The 6377-nt window shown below is 48.6% G+C and overlaps 1 pseudogene; it reads right to left on the bottom strand.

Annotated features, from left to right (window-relative positions):
* Window positions 1–497: 497 nt before the first annotated feature.
* On the bottom strand, window positions 498–697 carry LOC127688274 (uncharacterized; annotated as a pseudogene).
* Between the last annotated feature and the right edge of the window lie 5680 nt (window positions 698–6377).

Raw genomic sequence — 6377 nt, 5'->3', positions numbered from 1 at the left:
AACGCGGGGCCTGCAGTCGTGGGCCACCTGGCACCCAGCTGTTCAGAGCCTAGCAATCCGAGTATCCAGCTCTGACAGAGCCTGGAGACTTGCAGCCATAACCCTTTCACTGCCTGCACCTTGACAGGTTTACCCCATTTCTGGCAACAGATGCAGGGTGGTGTGCCCAGAGCATCCCAGAGGGACCCGACTCCCATGACCCTTTTGTTTCCTGTCTCCAGTGTCAACAGAATGAGGCCCGTCCTATTAACTAGGTTCCGGTCTTTGCGTGCATCCCTCTGCCCAAACACCTTCCACTGTTTTACTCAAGAAAGACCCTTATGTCACAAATCAGCTTTAGTTTAGCTCAGCTGACCCATAAAACCTTCCAGGGCTCCCCTACCCCGCCCCAGAGCTGGGTTCATTCGCTGCTTTCATTCAGAGTGCACGGCTACATCCGCCTCCGCAGACACGTGTCCCATGATGCACTTCGGGAGGTGGCTATGTCTGCATCCATGCCTCCTGCTATACCATGAGCTTCTTGGAGACCCGGGAAGAGAATACCTGATTTTTATCATCCAGGGCTAGCACAATGTCTGGGGTGAAGGAAGGGGTGGGGTGTACCCTTGATAAGTGCCTTGTTTTCTAAGTTTTCAATTAGCAATAATCGCGCCTCAGATAAACCTCGTTGGCTACGATACTGCCTCTGCACAAAGCTGGCTTGCTTTCTAAATAGTTGAATGTTTACTTAATGGTATCAGGTGCTTGCTGAAGGGAACAGGGCTGAGAGCAAGGGGAAGGGCAGAGGTGGGCAGAGAGAACTGTTCTTTATATGCCTTTCTTGTCTACTGGCAATTTCCTGTTCCCATTCTTCTTTCCTGCTTAGCTTCCTTGTCTGGTGTCATGTTGTAACCTCCCATTTGTCCCCCAGGAACGTCACTGTGGCCTCATCTATGTGTCAGGTCCAATATTTCCCCTGTCACTATGGTGACCACTGTCCAGGAGTGATACTGAAGGTACCAACCATATGCCGGGCTTTGTGCTTGACCCCTACACCTGCCCTGGAGGTCAGACCTTTCTTCTGCCTGTATCTACAAATACCGCTGTGTGTGGTCCTCCTGCCCCGCCTCTCTGCCACATCTGCATTGTCTACATACCACCTCCACCTCTGCTTAGCTAGTGATGTCTTATTAGCTGGGTGGGATCTTTGGGTCAGTTGGCAAACTGAACCCTGAATGACTCAGGTGGGCTTGGGTGGTGGTGAGACTCGGTTACTGCCAAAGGCAGCGCTGCTAAAATTGGGTCTTTGCAGCTGCTCTAGGGCTAGAGGCTATGAACCAGGTAAGATACAACATGGACTCAGAAAGTCAGAGCAGTGGGGTAGAATGAACATTGATTTTGGACAGGACAGATCCTGAAGTCTCAGCTGTGTTACTGTCCTACTGTGTGGAAAAGTTCAGTCTCTAGGGGACTATGAGAATTTAACATCTAACGTCACCTAGGGTGTATTTGGCAAGTAGAACATTCCGAGCACCAGGTTTTTCCTCATGGCACTCCATAAGCAGTGGGAAAAGAACCCAGACACTGCTTCTGACACAGACACAGGCCTCACAGGATACACTGTCCCCTCCCCCATCCAGCTTACAATGTGAATCTCCATGTCCTAGATACAGTCCTGGTGGGGACCACACACACACACACACACACATACACACACACATCTCTGACCATATACACCCCACCAAAATACGCTAAGTTTAATTTCACTTTGTACAGGTCACTGGGTCCATGGGCTTACCCACAAGCCATCACTGTGAATCCTGAAACCACTTTAGCTTTATATCATAGATTCTTCATGACAAGATGACCTCTTTTCTGGATAATCTGCCCTTGATCTCTGAAGCAAGAACCTATTTGTTTTGCTCATGGAGGCTACTGTGTCCACATAGTAGGGCCTCAGAAACACTTCTTGAGTGGATGGATGATTACCCCGACAGTATTTCTGAGTACAGAGTACAGCGTCAATCTAGCTTCTTGTGTGGTGTTGGACACACACAGACGCCTGGACTGGAGAGATGCTCCCCAGAGAGGTGCTCCCAAGAGACGTGCTCCCAAAAGAGGTGCTCCCGAGAGAGGTGTTCCCCAGTCCACAGCCAGGACCTACAGTCTAAGGAACTCACCGCACCGCCCGTGCTTGGCTCACTAAACCTGAGTGCATCACAGGCTGATCCGACATCCCCCCCACCCCCATGTGGAAAAATAACCCTAACCTAAAACAACCCTACACAAAAGAAGCTCAGAGACACATGGAGCTACTGAGGCTGTGTGTGAGTCCTGGTGAGAACGGGTGTGACCCAAGTGTGCCTCCTCCACTCCAAGGAGTGCATGGCTTGATGCACCAACTAGGGTCTGAATGGTTACACGGTGTCTGTCTTGAGAGTGATGAACCTCACGTGGCATTCCTGAATACAAGGGCGAACCGAAGACGTGAAGGATTCTCTATTGCTCCATATCACTGTGGTTAATGTCTGATTGGTCAGCGGGCTGCAGAGACACTGTGCAGCTTCAAAAGAAATCAATCAAAGAGGGGGACTTTGCTGCCTAAAACCTCCAATTAGAGATTTTTGGCCAGAGGATCGTTTAAGTGGCATTGGAAGAGAGCTCCACCTGGGAGGGATCAACTGTCGTTGACGGCTCCAAGGAGGAATGCTCCTTCTCATAACTTCATTGCCCCAGGGAGGAAAGAATGTCTACCTGCCATCGCAGGGGCATGGTCAGGAAAGATGTGGAGACTCCCAGGGCTTGGACAACTCATGTTCTGAGAAGGTGATACAAGGAGGGAAAAAGCAACTGGCTCCTTCTATCCTGGTGTTCCTTAAAGACTCCCGCCAGTTGCGGAATTTGGTGTTATAGTGGCTCTTGTAATTACTGCCAGGCTTTATGATGCCACGTTTCCATGAGTTCTAAAACTAGTCCCGGAAACTATGTTAACTGAGTCTTCTCATTGAACTGAAAACCATATCCACCTTAAGAGAATGCCAATACCCATTTTATCACCACACAGAGGCATCAACAAATCCATGTGTGAGGTTTACGTTACACTTAAATATTGTCACAGACATGCTTCACACAGATATGCATGTGTCTCTGGGCCATGTTTGATCTTGATTGGCAATCCAATTGGGTTTGGAATCACCTAGGACATCTAGGGTATATCTCCAAAGAGGTCCAACTAAGGAACCTGTGGCCCCATCTGTGGAACAGAACCCAAAAGATGAAAGAAAGCCAAGTGGGTGCTGGCAACCCCATTCTTGGTTTCTGACTCACAGCAATGTGAGCAAGATGCCTCCTGCCGCCATTGGTCAAGAGTGGCCACACCCCTATGCCTCACATTGACAGGGTGTGAGCTGAACCATAAGCCCAAATAAACCCCTTCTTCCCTTAAGCTGATTCTCACAGGTATTTTGTCTCAACAATGAGAGAATTAACACTCATATGTTCATAGCTGAGGAAGGGAAGGAAGAGGAGGATGGAGAGGAGAAGAGATAAACGGTGTTTAAAATGATGGCAATTCAGACCAGAGTCTGGTGTTGCTCTCAAAAGTATTGATAAAGAAATGGTGGAGTTGGGTGTGAATGGAGGAGTCAGGTGCATGGGGCATGGGGGTCTTCTATGATTTTTTCTCTTCCTGTGATTCTCTGCCTTTGAAAAAGTCAGTCAGAAACAAAGGCAGTGGGTCAGCAGGTGTGGACGAGAGTCATGTGACCTAAGGGGGGTCATTTATGTGCTTGGGAACTTTTTTCTTAAATCCTGGACTATGGTGATAAAATCTCTATCATGCAGAGTGGTGGGCAGAATTAATATGTTTTAATTTTGTAAAGTGCCTTGTCATAGCTCCAGCCATACAAGAGCTGCTCAAAAAATATTAATCCATCTCGGATGAAAGCTGAAAAGAAAGTAGTGGGTGTCAGCCTTGAGTCCTGAGCGTCAAAACCTCTGGGGTGATAGATGGTCATGGACTTTCTGAGGACTGTGTGTCCTAGAGCGTCGTCCTTGAGGAAGTCAGATAACAGAAAACATCTCCGTGATGTCCTCCTGGGAGATCAAATGAGCCAAGGTTTGCCCCACAGCATGCCTAGACACCAGCCTTCTATTCATCCTCATGATACTTTATCCAGAGTTTTATTCCAATTAAGATTATAATTCACTCACTGATTCATTGGTACACAAAGTTCTTAGTGATGGAAACCTTTGCCTAAGCTAGATTCTGTCAAGCAGGGAGAACAACGTAGGAATGGATGGAGCACAGCCCGGCTGTGCTCTGGGATGGGCTGCAGGAGACAGCCACACCCCCATCAGGATGCAAACTGGAGATGTCCAAGGATTCGAGGGGGTGGCCACCAGCTGGTGATAAAGGGACAATGATAAGGACGGTTGCTGACTTAGTTCTGCATGAAGGAATACATGGCTGCCAGATTCTAGAGTCTAAATTTCATTCCAGGAGACAATGTATGGCCGTTAAAGTCTTGATAACATACAAAAAAAAAAAAAAAAAAGCTCTATTTTTTTACATTTTGGTTCAGTGTGGATTTGTGCTATCATTGATTATCTCCCCAGGAATATCCAAGGTGAGTGTCAGGTAGGAGGGAAGTGGTCATCCCTTAAACATGCGTGTGTTCATTGCCTGCCTTGGAGGCCCTGTCTGAGCCCCGTGCTCTGTCTTCCCCTCTTCTGCTCAGGACTGCCTGGGTCCTTCTTGCCTAATTAGGTAGGCTTGCCGATGCCCTAGGGTTTTTGGATACACCCTTGTAGCTCAGGTCAGCAATCTCCATCCCTCCTGGGTCTCTTGCATTTGTAAAGCCCTACTTCATACTTTTAAATATGTAAGTCTGCCTCTTCCTGTGTCCCTAGAGTCTCACTCTCCCACTAGGTCCTAGAACCTCTTAGGAAGTCACCGAGAGACTGTCCCTCCTCCCAGTCCCTCCTCCGAACCTCAGATGCAAATCAGATCTCTCCCCACCATTCTCCCCAAAAGTCTGACTGAGGTCACCTTGCCCCCAGGACCCAATCTCACACCTTAGCTACATCCAGCAATCCATTCCCACTCTGGGCCAAGCCTTCCTCAGAGTCCCCTGCCTCAAGTCCAGTTTGTACTGGACACCAGCTCCAGACCGCACCTCAGGTCAAGCCCTTGCTCGAGTCCTGGATGACTCTGATTGGCTCTCAGACACACCTGAAAGTCCCTGCAGACAGACCATCTGCCTCCAGGGTGAGTTCCTCCTGACCTCTGTCCTATGACATCACAATACATTCTGGCAGTGGTCAGATCATTCACAAAGCATCCCCATTCCTGAACAGCCATCTCTGCCTCTCACAGGCCTAGCATCACTTCAGCACCTGCCACTTATTCACGCTGATGAGTACACACATCGGTTTAATGAACTGACTCAATCAAAACAGAGCTTCCTTCACAGAAGAGAAGTTCCCCGAAATACCTTCAGAGTTGAAGAAAGATCCCCCCCACACACACACCCTACTTCACAAATGTGGAAGCAGGCCCAGAGAGAGACACCTTTTCTCCCGGGGATGGCCTGGCCCAGGCCTCAGATGTTGTTCCAGGACTCTCTGGGAGCAGCATCTCTCTCCGTCTTTGTTGATGCTGAGCTCTGGACCAGCCTGCACAGCCTCCTAAACGTCCATCTTCCTCTCCCTCTGCTGTGTGCAGGAAAAGACGGAGGCCAGGCTTAGTTGAGTTAAAACTACAGAAGATTGTGTTCCCTCCCCGACAAAGGCAGGGTTCTCAAGGTAAAGAAACTAATGGGGTGTCTGACTCAACTCCAACCCCCTGTTCAAGGGTATTCTGATCTAATTTGCATTCTGTTACCTATATGGACACCCCCTTGATTCATTCACTGAACCATAGAGTCCTAGGGGACTCTCTGGGATTCTATCTATCTATCTATCTATCTACCTACCTACCTACCTATATCTATCTATCTATCTATCTATCTATCTATCTATCTATCATCTAATATCTCTCACCACATCCTCCATTTCTATCGCCAGGCAAGGGATCACGAAAGAGCAGGGTAAAGAACATATCATCCGGTGGGTGCATCAAACCACCCACAGTAACGTGTGGGCTACCACCTCTATAGTTATCACCCCTTCCCCTTCTGGCCCTCACCCGGGCCCAGGATAGAGTCACAACTTTCCCATTCCAGAACTTAGACTGTCTTCCTAAGGTCCCCACTCCCCCAGCCATGAGCATCAGCAAACATTTCAACCTAGCTCTCCTTACCTCAAGCCGTGAATGTCCTAATCTGCCTCTACTATGTACGAGTACTGTCCACAGTCTGTCTTTTCCTAGATAAGTTTCTGCAGGAATGAAAACAGAC

This window comes from Apodemus sylvaticus, chromosome 6, assembly GCF_947179515.1.
Source record: "Apodemus sylvaticus chromosome 6, mApoSyl1.1, whole genome shotgun sequence".
In the NCBI taxonomy this organism is placed as follows: domain Eukaryota; kingdom Metazoa; phylum Chordata; class Mammalia; order Rodentia; family Muridae; genus Apodemus; species Apodemus sylvaticus.
The sequence above is the reverse complement of the archived record's forward strand: the minus strand, read 5'-3'. Positions and strand labels throughout refer to the sequence as shown.